The sequence below is a fragment of the Struthio camelus genome, chromosome 2, assembly GCF_040807025.1.
Source record: "Struthio camelus isolate bStrCam1 chromosome 2, bStrCam1.hap1, whole genome shotgun sequence".
Classification (NCBI taxonomy): domain Eukaryota; kingdom Metazoa; phylum Chordata; class Aves; order Struthioniformes; family Struthionidae; genus Struthio; species Struthio camelus.
Window position 1 is genome coordinate 99,239,732 of NC_090943.1, and position 21,741 is coordinate 99,261,472.

Here is a 21,741-nt window from a genome sequence, read left to right on the forward strand (position 1 = left end):
CACCCTTAATTTCTCTCTTTGCAATATTTTGTGCTTTGTCTCAGTCAAGAGAGCCAATCTGCACTTGCAAATGAGTGTTACTTTTGCAATGCAGCTGTCATATGCAGTGGGTCAGACTAATGAAAGGGTTTTTAATAAAAACTGAAATGAATTAAATCATAGTCTAACAGGTGATTTTTATACAAGAAGAAAAAAATACTAATACCTCCTTTATACTCCTCAGGGAATTCAGCATTCTGCTATCATGTCAGTCACCTTATTTGCATTTTCTTTAATTTTGTGAATTACTCAGCATTCAATTGTGGATCCTTCAGAGTCAGTACAGTGTACTGTGAATGCACATTACTAATAGCTCAGAAATCAGTATTCTGCATTCATAATGTGGAAGGAATTAACTGATTTCATGTGCTTATGACATTCTGCATAAAATATCTGAAAGATATTAGCACAGATAACATCACTGTATGCATACATAGTAGCATGTATCCAGATAATAAAAATTTCAGTAGAAAATATAGACTGTTAGACTCAGTATACTTCTTGATCTGTGACAAACTAGCCAAAGTTTAATAAAATTTATATTTTTTAGTAGAGTCTCATTAAATAATATGTTTTCTACAGCCTTTTGTCTCTCATTCCCTAGGCAGCAATCCTGCAAACACTTTGATATGTGCTTGACTTTCAGTATCCAAGTAATCCCAGAGGAGACAGTGTGACTATTCATATCCTTAAACACAAGGACATGCTTAGGTGTCTGCAGGATAGAGGACTTAGACTCTTCTCCTGCAAAGAGCTCATAATAACCCTCTGAAATTGCCAAAACCACAGAGTATAGCAGAAATGTACCCTTAAGAATGGAAAAGCTGTACAGTCAGATTTAGTCTTGGTATGTGCAAATTCTTCTTAAATGAATGACAGCATTGCACGTTCACCAGAGAAGAAAGGATTTCTATCACTGACTCCTATGGTAGTCCCTGGGGTGTCAGTCATACTTTGTGCAAGCAAGTCCGGAACACAAAAATGATTATCTAGTTAAGATTAATTTCAGATCTAATCTGTCTGTTTTCCACATTGTAAAATTCCCTGGATGCTTCTTGTTTTTGTCCCTGTGTAATCAGATTATTATTTGAAGTTCCATTCATCACAATTGATTTACTCTGTAATGCATTAAATTGGTGTGATGTATAATCTTCTAATGTCTTGTGATGCTTCTTTCCCCAGTGCTGCTTCAATCATTAAATCAGTGTCTTGATGTGAAAATGTTAGACAAAGTTACACTTAGTGTAGTTGCTAGCAACTTGTAGGCAAATAAGGAGAGACTCCTAAAATATGAATGGACAAATGAGATACAGCTTTACCTAGTGCCAGAAATGTTGCTGCAGTCTGTCATACTTCTCAATTAATTTTTTTACCTTTAAGTTATTTCTCCTTGCCCCTCCCAAAGCCCCCTGATCTGTTCAAAAGCTAGTATCTTGTTAGCATCACTGGGGTCTTCCTAGCATTCACTATCAGCCACTGATCGATTTTCATTATCAATATTCTACTGCAAAATACACACACACACACACACACACACACAAAAAAAAGCCTGCCTCATGCAAATGATGTTAATGGAAAGCCAAGTGCTGGGTCTGAAATTTCTGTTTAAAATACTAATTCTGTGTCATGCCTTGATGGCTGTCAGATTAGCTGAAATAGCAATATAAAGATTCATGAAACAGTGTCGAACAACAAAGATGTAAAAGCTTTCCCTTAACTATGTTTGAAGTTTCATGAGTTTCATTCTAGCTAGAGTGGAACAGAGTAGTGAACCTCAGTGGCGCTACCTATCATTTTTTATAGGTGGTTTGTCTATAGCACCATAAGCCATAATTTGCTCATGCTCAATATTAGTAAACTAAGAAGTAGCACCTTGCATAGTTGCTCAGTCAGAATAACTGCAGAACTGAGCTAGGTTATTGAGCTAACCAGAGGCCTGGGTTGCCTTTTAATGAGACTCTTACTATTGATCTGCAGAAACAGGGCTGTGCTGAAGGAATATAGTGTCATTCTCATTTTAGGGCTTGTATTAAATGAAGTAGAAGGGTCAATATAACACCCAAATTTTGCATTTCCAGCAGCAGAGAATAACATAAGGTGTATGTGAAATGAGTCGCAGGAAATGTCTTCTCTTTCTGTAGAAATAAACTGTGGAACTCACTGCCATAATACATTGCAGAAATCAAGAATTTAGTAGGATTAAAAACCAGACGAGGATGTGGACTACCCAGACATTCACTGGTGTCATAAATACTGAGAGCAAATTGAGATTTAATCCTCCAGCTTCAGCCTCTGAAATGGTATTTTACTTTTAGAGCTGAAATGGGGGAAGTACAATTATTTCATTTTCTGCAGCGTTCAGAATTGGCTAGAGTTAGAGGCAAGCTGCAGAGTGAGCTAGAACATAGTTGGACCTACTATTAAAAACAGCTCCTAGCCATTTTTCATGTTCTGTAAATCATATCATTTTACTGTCATCACTGCCTAGTGCGCTATTTTCAGAGGATGCCTTATGATTTTTAAAAAAGAGCCTTAATTCAGGATATTATTAACTGTGATTGATTGTTTATTTCTGGCACCTTCAGCATGGTAAATGGCAGTAGCCAACTCAGAAATGCAGCTCGTTTTTTAGTCTATGCATTTTCTAGCTAGGGGCATAATAGAAGACGGGCCTGACCATCACTTTCAGCCAACAGGGAAGTCAAGTGTTTCTGGACTCTCGGCCTTAAGGAAGCCAATGGGAATTTTGCCACTGACTGTAGGGAGGCCATAGGTTCAATCTGAAAGTTAAGATTAAAGTCCAGGTCAAGTTCCTAGGAAATATTAGAATGCCTGGAGCCATTTTGGTCTATTGTAGATGCTTTTTGATGTGCTGATGATTACGAGTGGGTACGTTTTTGGGACTAAAAATAGTCACACTGAGGAACACAGGTATTGTGTCGGACAACAGCATCCAGGAGCATTAACTTTTCAAAAAATGCAAAGTAATAATGGTATTCTTTGCTTTGTGTAGCAGGGGAAAAGTTGGATACCTGCTTTTTACCCCTGAGCTGAAGTTTCTCCTGTTTATTTGCTTTAGAGACAACAAGGTTGCATGCAGTGAATCAGCAAGGTCTTACATATACTGAATAGGAATTTATTCTTATTTTAAAATGTCTCCAGTTTTCTTTCTGTATCCAAAGCAGCAGACAGTTCAAATAACTGCATTCCTGCTGAAAAGAAAAATGAACTTCAGCCTACAAGAAACGTTTACTTAGATGAATGGTTTGAAGATATTACTGGTAATTGGGAGTTTAGTTCTACAGATAAACCTACTTCTTCCTCAAAAGATAAATGTATGAATCTGGTGGTTACTATTTTAATATACATTTAATGTTTATTGTCAATCATGAGTATGAAAAGAGGCCACTTGTCTCTTTCTTTCTCTCTTTACACACACATGCATTGCCGTAGCACATCTTGACATTAGGATATGACCAGTCATTGTTGGTCAATCTGAATCTGACCTAGCACCACTAACCTAAGTGCTTTTGATCTCTCTGAGATACATTGAAATGTACCTTGAAATCTAAGGGCTTAATCTTGCTCAGAAAACATAATGCAAGCATGGATTCTCCGAGAAGTATGATGCATCAAAGGACTGTTTCACTAGGATGTCCTTTAGATAGGATACAGGCAAGAGTTCCTTTAATTGAAGCATTTACTATAGATCAAGGCAAAAAATATGGAACATTAAAGGAAAACCAAAATATAGGGGAACTGATACATATTGGACATTTGGTTTTGGTTTGTTCATTGTGAACAGCGTTACTGCATGCACAATTTTTCTTTTATATCTCATTTTGCTTAGGAAGTGATATAACTCTTCTCTTTTTTTTACTTTTTCCTAACAGTTTGTGTAGTTTCCAGTGTTGGCTTTAAGTTTCAATATTGCAGATAAGGTGAGTAGGCTGGACCTTACCTAATAAAACATTTCTGCACTTACCTTGGAGAACCTCAAGCACTAAATGTTCTTGTAGAGGTCTTGTTTAGGCATTTTTGGTTTGGCATTCCAGGGTGCAATGGGCTGCAGAGCTGAACTTCTTGCTTATCCATCTATAAAACACTTTCAGGCCCTAAACTTTTGTGAATCGTTGGAAATACTAGCCCTATGAAACTTTTCTTTAAAAAATAACATTTAATTAATACTGTATATTTTTAAGGATAAGATATTTGCCAGAGCAATTTCACTGCCTGTTCAGGGATAACATCTGAATCAGGTTAGAAAACCCAGCTGGCCATATGCTTTAAAAAATCCTGTTAAAGGAGCATAATCTTACTCCTTCTTATATGCTATGGCTGGGCACTGTTTATGGCTTTCCTAGTCATTTTTCAGCAGAAATCCTGTGCAATTATATCTCAGCTAGAGGCTTTCCCTTTTGTTCAGCCTGTCAGTGTAACAGGGTGCTAAAACACTTTGAACTGGCAAATGAGGTGAGTCATGCAGAAACCTCCATCCAGCTAAGATTCTTCCAATTTATAGGAGCAAGTATTTTTCAAATTCCATTTTTTCTCTCCAGTATATGTATTCGTGAGCGTCACCTGAATAACAGCAGTTCCAAACAATGACAACAGTAGTATAATTTCTTGTCAACTTGTTAATTCCTATAGCAATGGCCTCAAAACTCTATTGCTTAACAAAAATGATGGACATTAAGCACTTTAAAGAACTCCTGACAATTAGTATTGGGGTGGAAATGTGATAACTGTAAGGACTTACAATACTATCAATCAAATATTAAATAAACACTATTTTTTTATATAGTTGTGAATTTTGTAGCCAGTATACTTAGGGATGACAAATGTCTGTTTGTTTTTCACATATCACTCATGTAAGACAACAAAGAATCAGGGCCGTTTAACTGCAGAAAAAATGAAAAGGTCTGATTCTTTATCTGTTGAAGTCCCAGGGGGATGTTTGCTACGGAGTTCAATAAGAGCAGTGCTAGCCTCTTTGTTGCTTTTTTAGCTACTGCTAATCTATATTTAAAACCTGTGTTTTATTTAAACTTTAAAATTAATTGGCTTTAACATCTGTGTAAAATAGATTAGAATTAATGAAGTATGACCCCCTTATGGGCTAGCATGAGTGAAATAATTATTCTTCAGTAGCACAGAATATATTGTACTAGACTTACAGGCTAGATTTAAAGATGAAAAGTCAAAGGAAGTTCAAGAAATACCAGCAGTTCTAAACTGCATTAGAAAACTTAAGCTTGCAGTTTCTTTTTCCTGAATGTTGAAAATGCATGTGCTAGGCTTATTTTGTGTCATTGCTAATAATAATTACAGAAAATTACCTGACTAAACTGAATATAGAAATCTTCTAATTTGGAACTTGAAACTGATTACGGAAAGATTAATTCCTAAGGATGTGATAAGGACGGTAATCTTTAAAATAATGCTAATTCAGGTATCCTCACCTCATCTAAATTTAAAGTGAACGAATGTCTTCCTTAATCCTTCCAGCACCTTTAGAAAGCTGACGCTATTTGCTACAGGAGCCTCTTACTATTTCAGGTGCATTCAAAAAGCTGAAGTCTCATTTGGCCTTAGCTGAAAAAGAATCCCAAGAGACACAAGGTATTTTGCTGATTGCAGATACTGGCAGTGTAATTAACTGAAATCATGTACAAGGAAAATTCACTAGTGAAATTCAGGTAAGTTTTTCTAAATGATTTCTTTTTTTCCTCAGGAAAAATAAAATTCACTAAGACTTATATGAACCTCTGGTTCTTCAAAGAACGACACTCTCATTGATCTTCAGTGCTAATGAATTTTCTTGTACACTATTTTCCAGGGTGTGGGCTCTTATCAATTCCCATTGAACCTGCTGGCTTCCACGTAGGAAAGACTGCCATGACATTTTAGAGGCTCTGTTACATGGCTCTGTTACAGCTCTTTCTGTTTAATTCCTCAGGGCAGTTTGAGAGACCTCAATTAGAAAGATTGTCTCCAGTTATATTGCTTTGTTTTTCTTCTCAGAATGATTGCCTGCAGGAAAAATGAAATGTGGCTGCCTCATTTGATACATATCATAGCCTAATTCACACTCATCTGGATCCCTGTGCTGTAGGATTATTTTCCAGTATGAAACTTGGAGAAATGAGAGGACACAGGTAAGCAATGATATAAATCAGGTCCAGCATATAGAGATTCATTTGCTCTGCAGCGAGTCCTGTTTCCTTCTGAGCAGGCTGATTCAGATTCTGATCAGTGTCAAAATGTATCGTTATTGCCTTCAGGCTTTCAGGTGAAAGGCTTTGTATTTATCCTGGTGAAAACGAGATCAGGTTCTGACCTGGTCATTTTTTTCCTTGGCAGCAACTCTGCAAATTCAGAGTGGAGGTCTGAAGAATAAGCTGGTCCTTTCCTAACTAATTATCTGTAGTGAAGATGTTTTTTAAGCCAATTTTTTTCACATCCACAGCCTCTGCACAACTCCAATGGGGTGACCATACATAAAGGGATGGCCCATAAAACCTCAGCTCTGCTCACAGCTCCTGTATCAACCCTAAAATCAGGCCTGGGACCCTTTACCAAGCTGCCTGCATGCAGGTTGTTGCTCACTCTGCAAGAGAAGTAAAGAGAAAACAACATTTTAGGACTGTAGGAGAAGAAGGTGGAAAAGTAAGTAGAAAATCTCTTTGCAAATACATTTGAAACTGCTAACACCTAATTGCTAATTAGGAAAAGTTGGCAGGAAAAAAGGTGTTGTGAAGTTTGGGCAAAACAAAATATAGCAAAGAAATCCCAGTTAATTGAACCCAATGGGATTTAATCCGAAAAGTCCTTGACACATCAAAGACAGGCCTCCCACAGATTCACAGCAACCCACTGGAGACACTGGTCCTGCCAGAACCCCAGACTCCAGGGCACCTCCCTACTCTGCAGTTTTCAGGTTCCTCATTTCACAGCTGGATGCAGAGCCCAAAAAACTGAAGGTGCAAGTTTGGGGGCAGCCCCCTCAGACAGAGCACTCCACCACACAGGAAGGATCTCAATGCTTTCAGGGGTCATAGCACAAACCACGTAGGGGAGGTGCCCAAAGAGAGGCATCTGGCAAATAACTGCAGTCCCTGTCTCTGGGGAAGCTGGCGGAGGGGTCCTCCCAGACCCCCTAGCTCTGAGGCAGCAGACAATGACCTTATTAATAAAAGGTTGTCCCACTGCAAACAGGCTACTTCCCAATAAAATAGTTTCGTTTGAATGGGCTCAGATTTATCTTCTTCCTTGAGGTCTGTACACCATCGTGAGGATGCTATTCGATAACTGGCAAAGCCCACAATCATTTGCAAAAAGCAGGGATGAGCGCTAAGCACTAAGGTACTTTTGGTTCCTTATGACCCTAATTTCTCTTGACACAATATTTCTTCAAGCTCCACATCTGTAGATAGTCTCTCTCAATAGCTTTTGTGCACTGTGAAGAGGAAGCAGAGAAGTGGAAAAAATAAATTCCTTTCTTTCAATTCTAGAAATTGCTGAATGAGTTTACCTAGAAAACTGCTTTTGTTTAGCCTTAAGAGGAGAAGGCTAAAGGGAGATCTTCTCGCTATCTACAGCTATCTAATATAAGGGTATAGAGAAGACAGAGCCAGACTCTTCTTGAAGGTGCACAGTGATAGGATGAGAGGCAACAGACACAACTTGCAACAAGAGAAATCACAAGTGGATGAAAATAAAAAATGTTTCACCATGAGGAAGATTGCATTCCGGCAGAGATGCCCGGAAAGGCTAGGGAGTCCCGAGCCCCCTGAATAGCCTGACACATGCTGATCCCTTCCAGCCTGAAGTATTCTGTGTATTGTATGATTTGTCTGCTGCTAAGTGAGTATCTAGCTAAGCCTTAAATTCAGTAACACACCTCTTCTGTTACTGACCTTAGCAGGTATAACCCCGATTTGTAGTTTTACTTAGAGTGAAGTGTTGTGAAATGGACTCCTGTGAGGTGTCTAGTAGCATGGAGTGTTGATCTGTACAGCCACATCTGTAGCTTCAGAGACCTTCGATAACGCAGGTTAAGAATACAGCTACTTCTTAATCTTGATCTGTCTGTGTCTCCTGTACTCAGTGTGCTGTTCCTTTTTGCACATCATTAATTCAGTATGTGGGGGGTTATTTCCCATGTCCGGAGGCAAACAACGGCATGAATTCCTTTATTCCAATTGGCGTAATTAGGAAAAGGAGTTAAGAAAACAGATGCTGGAAGTTAGTCAGTGATATCCCTGATGCTGCAAGTCAGTTGATCATCCAAACGCCTTTGTAAAATGTCTTGTTTTAAAATGCGTTCTTAAGGTCTGAAGTTTTAAAATGCGTTCTTAAGGTATGAAAAGCTGCTTCACCGTTCTGATCATCTGAATGCTAAGGGATATGACAGAAGGAGGACGAAAAGCAAGTACAGCTGCTGACAGTTTGACCAGAGCACTTTACATTGCATTAGTGGGATTCTGTCCTGAAAGGGTGAGGTTCTCCAGCTAAAGCCAAAGGGTCATGCATAGGATTGGGAGTGGAGGGCCTATAGGGTTCAGGTGGTAGGTGATATGCCCGAGGTCCTTAGCACTGGTCTCAGCGTGACAGTGACTCTTGCTGCATTACACTGAAACTTTGCTGATTTGTATTTTCTCCTACTCTAAAATTATTCAAAATTTGGTCTGCCAGAATAGATAAGCATTATACACGAAACACGTCTGAAAGCACTTTCTTTTTAATTTTCAGGAAGTCTGTTAGTGCCAAAACATAAATTGCTTAGGAACAAGGAGGAGAAGTCGGGTAAGTGATATTTGGCAAGATCCACATGTTCCATTTGTTTATGCAACAATAGCCACTGCTGACTTACAACTTCAGCAGCAGCTGTGTAAATATAGGAATGTGATGGCTGAGGAAGCTAAGAGAGAAGCTGTGGAAAAATAACAGATAAAACCAGACACATTCTGGATGCCACGGGGTAAGGCAGAGCTGAGCTGTACCACAGAAATCTTGCTGTGCTACTAAAATACCTTAAGCATGCTTTCTGTGGAATATGCTTTCTGTTATTGTTGGGGGGGGTAGAGGTGTTTGTTTGTTTTATAAGGACCTGAAATTAAAATTTCATTATGAAGAAGAGTCAAGCCATTCCCGAAAATATTAATGAGACTTCCTCTGGACCAAGGCAGCCAAATTCTGCTTTGCTGACCCCAGTGCTCCTATGCAGAAGCACCAGGAAACCTTGAAAGTATCAGCTTGTGATATTTTCTTGCTTCTTATACATGGGATTTGCTGCTTCCTTTTGCTCTTTCCCTTTGAGGAGTGGGAAGGGTCGTGTAGTCCCAGGAACTGTAACCTTGTGGAAGTAGCAAGTGCTGGGGAAGGGAGAAAGGGAGAAAATTGTTCCCACCTGCTCCCTATGGAAGCTGACCTACCCCAAATAAAGCTGGCACAAGCATTTTCCAACAAAGTTAGTTAATGTCCCTATCCTTACAAGAGTTGTGCTATTTAAGCTAGATAAACATTGGCAGGCTTTCTAATTTCTTTTTCTTCTGCTAAATTAGCAAATGATTACGGGTACAAAGAGGTGAGTCTGAGTAGTAAAACTTCATTTATTGCATTTTTTTTAATGAGAATATTCATATAAAAAGTTGATCAGTGTGTGTTTAAGGCCAGAATTAAGTGGTACTGTGACAGAGTTCACAGCTAAGTGACACCTCTGATCAAGTGCACCTAAATCTCAGTTCCTAAGACACGATCTTATCTTTGTGCCCAGTGTGTTACCTTCATATTTCTCTGTTTTACAGATATACCTTATGACTTTTCTGTGTCCATATAGGTTTAGTTTTTAATTGAATATGTAGTTTCACCTTCCTAACCAGGTCAGATAATGGCTCCATAACCTACATTTCTTAAATTGTTCTATGGCAACTCCTACAATATTATTACATCCTGGGATTCCCTTGTTTATTATGTATCTGCTACATTTTCATCACAAAATGCCGTTCCTCATGACAGTCCAAAAGTTCAGCAAGCATATTTTAAATAGGCTGCAAATTACAAAAACATTCAGTTTCTCTAATGAAGCTTGCAATTTTCATTCCTTTTCTCTGCTTTTTGAACAAAATAGCCTGAAATATGTGCGGGAATTCCTGATTTGACTGGTTTTATCTGACTGTGCAGTAGGACAAAGTTTTGCTTATCATAAGGAAAAATAAAAACCATTCTGATATAATGGTTTAAAACTGCCTACCTCTCCCTTTAGGAAAAACTCATGAGAAAAAGTTGTCAATACCTTCTGTAGTGAATGGAGATTTGCATGGGGTGTTTGTTCATCTGCATTCACAAGGCATATTTAAGTGATGTTATTTTTCTTTCAGCAGCAGCGCTATCATTCCTGCATTCCTATGTTCTACATAAATTTTGATGAGTTTTGGCCATGCTTGGGAGGATTTGTATTTTTACTCAAATCAACCATCACAAATTAGAAAGTATTGTGAGAAGATTTCAGATGTTGATGAGCTGACGGGACTAAGCAGATAAAGGTTCTTCTGACTTCAACCCTCCGGAAAAGGGTTGTATTTGGATTATGAGGAACTACCTCAAGTATCATGTAAGTGCCCTGTTCCCCTTCCAGAGATAGCAGTAATCAAGCACTACGTCCTTAAGCCCACTTTTACAGTTGATTCTTTCTGTAAATTCTCCTCTGGCTCTGAGTCAGAGCCAGCTACTGGTTTCTAATTAGAAAATAACAAAATGAATTATCTTTTCTATTTTTCTTCAAAGGAGGAAATACTTCTTCAAAGTATTTTCTTGTGACATCGCCCTAGAATAGTGTGTATTGAGCTGCAACAGGACACTTCTTTATATTAAATTAAGTAATAGTTTGGCTGAGCAAATCAATCAATAAAGTGCCACTAAAACAGTTTACTAAGGCCTGATCCTATATTTTTTGATTGATTTCAGTGAAAGGCATGAAACTTAAGGACATGCTTCTATGTGGAAAATGTATTGAATTGTTGGATAACTCCATGTCTGGACGTATAGGATAGAAAAGATTTTCAATTGTTTAGTTGGATCCAAGCAGATAAATATGACTGTTAATACCAGCTTTCCTGGTGGACAAAATAAAAACTATTTACCCAATCACAACAAAATTCTGCCATGTATTTAGGTAATAGGTATGTTCAAGTTATTGGTAGCTTGTAAGATAAAAATAGTTCACTTTTCCACAGAGCCATTCATATGAAGAGATTGAAGCATTTTTAAAACATTCTGCCCTCATGTTTAAAAGCATGTCTCACTCACCCCCATTTTATAGATGAAGCAACTGAAGCATATTGAATTTTAGTAACTGTCTGATGTCAGAAACCTGTAAAAGGGCAGATCCAAAAATAACTGCTAGGTCTGGATAGGAGTAACCACTATCTAATCATTGGATAATGTTGTCTTGGGGCTAAAAGCCTTGAGGAAAAGGCTGAAATGTCTTTCTTCCCCTACTCCATCTTCCCCTACCCATGTCTGAGTATCAGAGTCACTGAGCTGGAAAAAAGTGAATGAACATACAGCATGAATGAACTAAGTTGTCCCTTGTGTAGTGAACACTTCCCAGCTGGATAGGATGTTGCAAGCTTTTATGAGTTTCCAGCATCATTTTGCCCATGCAAGACCTCCTTGAGGAGGCCTTGATTGAATGCTACTTTTATTTTACTTTTTCTGTCTAGAGGAATACAAAGAATTCTTGTTGATTTCTGCAGTCTTTGCCAGAGACTACAGCAGATTGCATAAGAGGAGGTCTCTCATGCAATAAGGTCTCTTTCAGAGATTGGAGAGAGCTGTCTCTAAGCAAAAAGGGTCTTTGACAGTTTATATGTCTAATATGTCTTGATTAGCTGAACAGAAACCTTTGCTGAAACCGTTAGCTAGTGAAAATTGCAACACAAATGCTCAAAGGGCAGTGAAGATAAAATCAGTGCCAGCAGGATGAGACTCCTGCTGCCTCCGCCTGCTGTCTCTGATCACTCCTCACTTAGCTACTTAAAGAAAAACCAAATCCCTTTTTGGTCCTGACATTTCAAAATAACTCAACTTTGCACCAAGTAATCAAGAGCTTGCCTCCTGCTCAGAGGCTCCAGAGGAGGATGCTGTGAACCTTACTCTGCTTTGAGACAGCTCCCAGGCTACACATACACTTTTTTCTCCAGCTGCATTTTGCATTGACATGAAAAAGAGATGGTCAGATTACCTTCTGGTGCCTGTCTGGGCCAATAACCACTGGTAGTGGTTGGTTGTTTCTCCGGCAATATTCAGAGGTGATGTGCAAAGGCAAAGAAGCTAACTGTTTGACAACGGATAGCTTTATTTACAGACTGCTGCCAGGCTAAAATCAGTTGAACTGCATGAAATAATGTGCACTTGTTTGGAAAAAGAGCTGAAAAGCTGTGACACTGATTGGCAGTGAAAAGCCTATAAAACAACACACATCAATGGAGTAATTGGCTGCTTCCCTCACATAAATGATTTTCTTCTTTCCACTGTCACTATGCAGTTGAGCAAGCCACAATTCGAATTGGTGGAACAAGACAAATTTAAATAATTCTGTGAAAACTACATAAGGGATGAGGCAGAGCTGGTATGAGTTGGCCTTTAAAAATAATAATACCACTAATAATGATAGCTCAGCGGCTTGCCCACAAAATCACTGACTCTCTTAGCTGTACTGAGAGAACAATTTCCTTTGCTGCAATTCAAACGAGCTGGGGAACAGGACCAGGGCTTCATATTATGCTGACTTTGTAGAGATCAATGGCCAACCTGACATACTGATTTGCCCGTACCCATTTGCTTTCCCTCGTTCTGGAGCTGTTCTGAAACTCATTCAGTGTTACTACTTTGATTGTTGTTCGGTTGTTTCCAGGGATCTGGTATTTGAGTTTTAGGAAGGTGAAAACCCTTTCATCTGACCCCTGCTGGCTTTCCTATTTTTAATGACTTCTCCAGCATGTAAGCATTGGCTTTTCTCCCCTTATAAAGAGGACCAGCTTTTCTTAAAAACCCAACAGGAGTCTGTACAATTTATAGCTAAACCAAGTGTATAAGCAGAGTCTAGCTGTTCCAAACCTAGCTGTTTTTCCAAGTGCTACTGGCGCTCCCTGCATTATCTTTCAGCTTGGCAGATTTAACCTGTGCTGCAGGACAACCTTGGGCACAGTGAGAACCTCGAAAAAACATAATGTTCCTATCAAAACAATTTACTCTGTGACAAGCAGAGATAAGTCTGAGCCACAACATTAGGTCTGGAGTCAAGCTCTTAACAAAGTTTGAACTGCTCACATTTAGAGTTCCTTCATAAACATCTTCATAGCAGTAAAAGTTTGTGGTTTCTCTTCCACTAGTTCAGAATCTTCTGAGTTCAGAATCTCAAGAGTTCTGCTGTGAAATATGTTCACTTTATGGGTTTCCCTCTATCTTCTGTAAACTGACGTTTTTTCATTGTTATTCAGCTTTGCTTTATTCTGCAATAGAAACCATATGCTATTCTATGATCTCACATGAGATTCTGTGAACTTCTGTCACGACAAAATTTAATGAGACTTGCATACCAGCTACATAGTTTTACTTTAGGACCAAACAAGAGGAGACAGGTCTCTGAAATGTGTGGAAACAAAGCCTTACTTAAAAGAAAATATCTTTGAACATTTTTCTAGCTTCTTTTTATAACTAATAATAATATATACAAACCAATTAGATGGAAGTGTTCTCCCTTTGGAAACTAATTTCCAGGCAGGGGCATGAAGGTGTGGCAGGAAAGAAAGCAAAAAGCAGTCTGAGCAAGCTTTCTGCAAGGAGTGAGCGCAGCCCAGCCTTTGCGTACTGGCCCCGGGCTTCCTCTGCTGTTCTTTTCCGCTGCTGATTTCTGCTCGTCACAGGGACACGGGGCCTAGAGGCAGGGAGGGAAAAACAGTGGAGAGGACACCCTCATGAAGTAAGTCACTGAAGATGAGTATTAGTGTCTGTTACTTTAGTGGGGCAGGAAGGCAATGCTTCTCCCCTGTGTCCAAAGGACTCAGCAGGATGTAATTGAACCATTTGCTCAGTGCAAACACAGGAGTTCAATGGCCTCTCTCGAGGGATCACACTAAACCGATACTGTGAAAGATAATTAAATCATGTGGCAGTTTATCACAGTAGATGCCCTAATAATCAGTAATTTTAAAGGTCTTTAAATCATGTGTTTGTAGCCTGATTGTATTTATGAACTATAAGAAGCTCCTGCAGGTTTTGCTTGGCTATTAGATTCTGTGAAGGAACAGGCTATTTCTGTCCAGTTGAGTAATGCCATCTTGTTAGAAATGAGCACAAGCGGCCGACTCTCTTGCTTTCTAGTCCCTATTTGGAACTTCACAGACAGTTAAAGCAATAAAATATTTAAGTGAATACCTTGATATCTTACTACCATTCACAGCTTCTACTTTCCTTAGTCACTTACTGCCTATGTATTTTCCTCTCTTTAGGCAAATCATTAAACATTTTCTGCCTTCTATTATCAGTTCACTCCTGCATTATAACAGTCTCTGCCAGCAGGAAAACAGAACTGCAAAATCTTGTTTCTCAAGAGATGGAAAGCACTTCCAAGTAGGGTTACTGGTTGTAGGGAGCAAGGCCAGAGCTCCTGGGAGATTCAGGGCACACACTTGCCACACTTTTGAAACACACCTTTTCTAGCTAAATCCCAGAATACAGGCATCACCAGGCAGAGAAAACCTGTGAGGCACAACTGATTCTCTTGTAATATTATTTGCATTCCCTCTGTCATTGGATTGATTCAAAACCATCAGTCACAAGCCTGGACTCAAAAATATTGGTAATGAATTAACCAGTGTAGTCAGTAAGGCACCTCCAATATATCCTAGATGTTTTGCTTTGCAAAAGATTCATCTGATCCACTCGTAAGCTTTCTCCACGCACAGATTTGTTTCTCCTGTTTCTCTAGATCATCCTCTCAGCACCTTTTTCTTTTTTTAATTCCTGCCCTAGTCTTGCACAGATGCAAATATCTCCCTTAGGCTTCTGGACCTACCTAGACCCTGGAAGTCTAGACCACTGCACTCTGTGTGAGCCTGGGACTGTCTGTATTTGTCTTGAATGTTGATCTGGGACCATAGAAGTCTTTTATCAAACTATTTTTTCTAATTAATCTATATACATGCATAGATATACATAAACATACACAGAAAGAGGCAAAAGCACCGATGTACATGTACTGTACAGTTGCCTTCATACAATGCATATTTTGCATGTGCAGCTTAGAGGCTCACATCCTGCTCACAGTAAGCTCACTGAACTCACATATTGCAATGTTGATTAACTACAGAAACCTTGGTCTTTTTTTGTTCAGTCAATTATCGTCTAGTTTGTGATTTCAGAAACAATAAATCTTAAAATCTAACATTTTTTCTGTAAGAAAGAGGAATGTTAGAAAAGAAATGCGTGAATTGAACTGTATATTACTCCTTTGCTATCTGTAAGTTAGTCTATTGAAATCAATGAAGCTGAACTCTGTTCAATTCTTTCAAGATGCAAGGAATTAAATGTGTGATTTGAAATCCATAAAATAAATTAGTTTTTGAAGTCATGACCCAGCTGCATCAACATGAAAAAGTGCTGCACTTTGTCTGTCCTACTATCACCTAAATACTTCTAAAAGCAGAACCAGTAATTTTTTCCGGCTTTCAAATAATATAGTTGAACTATAAATTTAAAATATGCCTGATTTAGTAATTCACTAGTAAGACAATGTCAAGAACTCTACATTTCAGACTCCTGACTGTAGAAATGATATTGCAGCGAGCAATGCCTCGCACGCGCTCTTAGTCTTGTGATTCCCATCTGTGTATGTGTAAAGATTAGATTTTCAAAATACCTTGTTAAAAGCAAGTTTAAAGGTTCAAGCGTCAAATACATGTAAGTTCGGAAATGCCAGAATTAAGGGAGCTTTGTGCAGGCTTAATTTGCTGTCTACATCTTTCCCACTGATGTATATATATTCTTGTACAGTCTTTAAATTCACAATCGGTTACTTTTTTTCCCAAGCTTTCACTGGCAATTAGTTGGGATTCTATAGTAAAGGAGATTAATAAAAAAGAGGGGCATTACTGAACTTGGGAGGTATGTAGGTTTGTAGAAAAACAAGTTGTTTCATGAACAACACTAATAAGAACTGGTTTTGCCTGGGTTTGTGTCCTCCGTTTGTTAAACCCCTTTCCCTGTGTCTTCCTGTGTCACTTCTGTTTGCCTAAGCAAATGGCTGCACGCACTGTGTCTGGGACTATTCTTCTGGATCCTCACCTCTACCCGAGCATACATAATGTGTAAGAACGTCATTATCTTTGACATCTTTGACATCACTGACCTTCTGTGAAACTGCGTTGAAACTAGCCAGCAAATTCACAGATCGTCAGGGTTGAGAGTCTGAGAGGCGCAGAGATGAATAGATGGTTGGAGAGACAGTTTGGTTACATAAACTTGATTTAAAAAACATATATCTATAAAAGGGAATTGCATAGTTAAACCAAATGAACATGATACTGAGTAACTTGACCTTACCTATGCAACAGACCTCTCTAGGGATGTGAGATAAGTTATTTAGGCCAAATTTTTCATGGATGGTTGCAAATTTGTGTTCTTAATTTTCTGAGCACCTTGTTTTAGCTTCTGGAGCCTGATGTGTAAAAGTGCTGAACGTTTATGGTTGCAGTTGAAATCAATAGGACCGTGTAATGCTAAAGAGTCCTAAAATATCAGGCCTAAAACTTTCTAGTTGGTCCAGGACATGCTGATGATTCTCCAGGATAATATAGTGATTACTGCCAGGGATAATCCATGGGAAAATTTATAACAGTCCTTTCACTAGGATTTGGCTACTGATGTTAACAGAGCCTGGGGCTATATGCTGAGCCAGAAGAAAACAATCTCTTGAATAGCTCATTCATTCATCTCTATCTGGCCATGTACTGAATGAGGCATGTTCCTATAGAAAAAATAATTTGTGATGATAGCTTAAGATTGTGCCCTTTTGAATGCAAGGAAATGATTTCCTACAGGCATGATATGAATGGAAAAGGGGGGAAGCAGGAGGATGCACTGCCTTAATCCAACACCAAAGAATTTATTTTGCAATTTAAACAAAATTCTTAATTGAGGACATGATTTTCATTCATATTTTTCAAACACGTTTATGATCAAATATAATATATGCATTTTTAAAAAGCCTGTTCTTGTGGCCTCTGTGGTTGAAAACTTCCATCCAGTGATCTATATATAACTGAAAAGCAGAGCAAATTTTGAAAGGCAACTTGGTACCTTTCATAAATCCTAGGGTTGGAGAGAAAAGAGAGAGCTGGAAGAAGGAACAGTGATTTAGCAAGTAACTTGTGGTCCACCAAAGAAGGGACCCTGACATTCTAAAGAGGGTATAAGTGAAATAGAAGAGAATGTAATTCTAATATACTAATAACCCTCGCACACAATCTTCTCCCTGAAAAATAGTCTGTGACTTCTGTGCTGGAGGCACCAACTTGGCAGTCTGTATTGTTAAAGAAAATTAACCCTTACCATATCATAGAGAAGAAATACACTTCCTTGTATCTACCATCCAAACTATACCAGAAGTATTTCCATCCTCAGATGCTTGCTTTTCTTCTAGTTTGCCTTTGTCTCTTTTTCACTGTGGCTCTGACACTAGACAGAAGACTTTGATTTTTTTTATGTTACCTGTAGTTTTTGTTGCTATGGAATGTCCATAAACATAAGATATGCTAGCAACTTCTAGGATGAAAAAATATAGAACGACTATAGAATTACAGTTCTATCCTCCAGAAGTAAAAAACACATTTTAGAGACAAATAGAGAAATCTCAGTTTTAAAAAATGAGGGCTTATGGCATGCTGGCAAGCTCGATAACAAAGGAAAAGATATTTATTGCTTGTTGTCTAAATGCATCAGTAACTGACAGTAGCACCCGATATCAAGAGGAAAACAAATGCCAGCTGTAAGCTTGGGTCTAGCACATGCAAAGATAGCTGGAAGAGTAAGATACTCCCTAATTGCTTTATTTGCTGTAGGGCTAGTCTTGAATATTTACATATCAATTGAGCCCCACTTTCTACCACGACAGCTCCAAAATGATTCCGTTCTCTAATAATACTCTATGTTTCCATGCCATCAAGACCGGGATACTGATGGCCAATGACTTCAGTAAGACTTGGCATAGTTTGGTGGTCTACCCATGTAGAAAAACTGGACCTATCAGTTTCCTAATGTCCTGGTGAGGCAGGAGAATCAATGAATTCCTTTTAAAGACAGTAAACAGAGAAAAAAAAAAAAAGAGTGCAAAGGTGATGTTCAGATTCCCCCTTAGCAAGCTACAGGTACATCTTTATGGTCCCTGAAGAGATATGGCTCACTTTCACCATATGTGGAAAAGGGAAATGAAAATAGGGATCATATGACTCATATCAGCTCAGATAAAAAAGCAGCGATCAAGTTCATGAACTCAAAAGAGTAAGAACACTATGTGAGAGGCCTCATAGGCTCACTCCCTTTCCCTCACCTCCCCAGGGAGTAGAAACAATGGGGAGTGTGGAACCCTGAGTGGAACATTTGTATTATTGGAATTATTTCTAGTTTTGATAGGCTTCCAAACAGAGTTATTGAAGAAAAACTTTCAGCATAAAATTCTTTTTAGATGGGGAGAATAGCTATCAGCAGCATGCAGGGCCAAATAAAATGCCGCCTACCAAACTGCATTATGTCATCTGTCTCCCCATGCTTTACCCTTTTGGCAATGTTTTCTGCCATTCCTGATTTATTTATTTATTTGCTGCAGAGTGACTCTTGTACTCGCTGCAGGATTTTACTGTTCCCCCTGAAAAGAGCCAGCAGGTGACAGGGTCAGGAATGATCTAACTGTAGACACACGCATGGCACTGGAGCCTTTCAAACAGATAAGCTGAGAAATGCTGTGCGTGTGCTCTATGCCTCTTTACACATTCACACAACAGCACAGGAGGTGGGATTCACCCGTTTCGTCTTCCTTCTTGATTCAAATCTGAAGATAATGGAGGGAATCAGAAATTGAGCACAATGACATCTAGAAGAACCAAAGCTGCTGTAAGGTAAATAACAATTTCCTTTCATGCTAACATGTCAGTCTGTATCCACATAAATGATTTGCAATAATGTTGCCTTCATGACGGTACAAATAAGGAACTCTTGGTGCATCAGCCAGACCCTTGTTGCGCTACTACTCTTCTGAACTGGCAGTGTGACTAACAGCAAAGTTCAAAGTATAATTCTTTCAAAGCTCAGTAGAACAGATCTCATTTCTGTCTTGCCAATGTCTCACATTGACACTCTTCAAAATAAGACAGAAGATGCCCTCAAACTTTGAAGTTTAGTAAAAGATGTCTGCCAAGCTAACTGCCAATACAAGGAAACATTTGCATTGTCTCTTTTGGCCTCAGGGATTAAGTAGCTTGGCTGTAGTCAGAAAGAGATAAGACCGCTTTATGAAAGACTGTCTTATCAATACAATACTTATTTTACCTACAACTAATGAATGTCTTTCTAATTGATGAGTTTTTGCTTGTGATTTCCTGAGCAGTCCTTATCTGTAGCAGTCAGCCAGATGACAGTCATGATCCCAGACGCCACGCTTTAAGTTAGGCATGGAGTACTTGACCATGACAGTGTACGTGTAGGTTCATATCTGAAGGCTGGAGCAGAGACTGCACCAGTCGGTGCTTACTACACCTGTAGCAAGTCTGTCAGCCAAAATTATCATGGTCAATTGTAGGCTATAAGAATGATGTTGGCTTTGTCCCTCTTGTTTTATGGAAAGTGCACTGATGGACAGCACTGGATTTGATAGAAGGCATACAGCAAGATTTAGGAATAATATTGAAGAAAGTCTCCTGATAGTAGTCAGTTCAGGATCTTGTCTGCAGTAATCAATGCAATTTGTTCAATATGGTCTACATATCGGCCATCTACAAGTGGAGTTTCCATTATGGAATATGATATATGCTGAAAGTAAGTGCTACGCAAAATTGTTTTATCTAACCTCATAATTTGCTTGACAAAGCAATACAAGAATAGTTTAGCAGTTGTAGTCTGAGTCAAGCACCGGTGGATTGGAGGCATATATGAAAAAGAAAATTTGTATATTCTAAAACTTGTAGGACCAGCAGAAGGGTAACCAAGAAGAAGAAATGTGATCCTTAAGGAATATAGCAAAAAACCCTGGATGAGTACGTTTGTTCAATGCTGAATAAATAGATAGAGAAGATATAAAGATTTCTAGAGGTATATGTTGGAGGTATGGAGCAAGAGCACTCAGGTTTTTTGAAGAAGGTCAAAGATAGCATTCAGGGTAAAAGGTTTTGGGGTTGTTCTGTCAGTTTATCAAGTCTCAGAGATTCATAATGAAAGATGGGAACAGATGTTAGTAACTATACTTTATGAAAGTATTTTATAGTTTTGTACTTGTCCTCTGTAACTTTGTTTCTAATATTTTAAAGTAGATTTATATTTGGCTGCAAGTAACATGTATTTTCCCTTTTTAAGATTACCTAGTTTAAGAGAGATCCCAGGTGAGTTAAGAACAAGGCGTTTTGATTATGCACCATACTTACACTCACTCATGTATCGGGTCATGTTACTCATTGAGGCCATGCCTTTGACCTAGCAGCCTCAAGGCCACCTTACCATCAGTGGCAGTCTAGCCGATGTCAGCAGTGTTTCATTTACTGCTTTCTTTAGAAACACTGACAATCTAGGGATATTTAGTTTCATAAATTACTATATTTGGAACAGCCATCTTTAAATGCATTTCGTACAGGGAATCAACAAGCCAAATTCGTCTCTGCTTCACCATCACTCCCTCTTAGCAGTAAAAAACCTGAGGAGAATATGCATTTTTGTCATTGTACATGAATCCTAAATATATCTGAGAATCTCTGGCCTGGAATAAGTTTCCTACCAAGCCATAAGGAACAGTGTGAGAGTTGGTATCATTAAATGCCAAGTTTTGAGAATAAATCTTCCCCCTAAGGTGTTAATCAGCAGTCCTCTGACAAGGCCAGGGAGCTGAAAGGAAGTTTCAATGACTGAGTATCTTCAGACTGTCACAGACTGTAACGAGAGTAGCAAATCAAGTACTTGTGGATTCCATTCAATACCAAGGCATACACAGCCCCTGAGGACATGAATATTCAAGAAATGTGATTTCACTGGCCCAGAGTTCACGCAAGTTCTCAGTGAGATCGTGCTTTGTATTTCATTTGTAAGCCTTTGTATTTCAACCTGAATATTCACTTCAAGAATCAGAAGAAAAGTGAAAACTAATTCACAGAATAATAATGAAAACAGTTTTGGGTAAAGTAACTTCATAAGAATTTTTTAGTGAAAATGTATGTGGTTGGTATGACATTTTAAACTGTTCTTTCTGCCTACACTTCTTAAGCGCAAAACAGTTACAGGTGTAATTTGGTATCTGTGATTTGAGATATAAATAAATATATATATATATATATGAATGTGTATATATTATACATATACATACATATTGTATACGTGTGTGCACACACACACACTGTTGTAATCAATGTCACGGAGGTGTCTGAAAACCCGATATGTGTT

General features: G+C 38.6%; 1 long non-coding RNA gene across 6 annotated transcripts in view; it reads left to right on the forward strand.

Annotated features, from left to right (window-relative positions):
- The window catches only part of LOC104146069 (uncharacterized), a 488,271-nt gene that overhangs the window by 445,320 nt on the left and 21,210 nt on the right, over positions 1 to 21,741 (forward strand). For 2 of the 6 annotated variants that reach the window (XR_011139055.1, XR_011139059.1), the window contains 6 exons: positions 3,933 to 3,980; positions 5,599 to 5,738; positions 6,064 to 6,197; positions 6,509 to 6,708; positions 8,794 to 8,847; positions 10,425 to 10,654. This is a non-coding gene — a long non-coding RNA (uncharacterized lncRNA). Of the gene's footprint in view, positions 1 to 3,932; positions 3,981 to 5,598; positions 5,739 to 6,063; positions 6,198 to 6,508; positions 6,709 to 8,793; positions 8,848 to 10,421; positions 10,655 to 21,741 lie in introns of all 6 variants that reach the window. The other 4 variants (XR_011139058.1, XR_011139057.1, XR_011139056.1 and 1 more) reach the window with 2 other exon arrangements.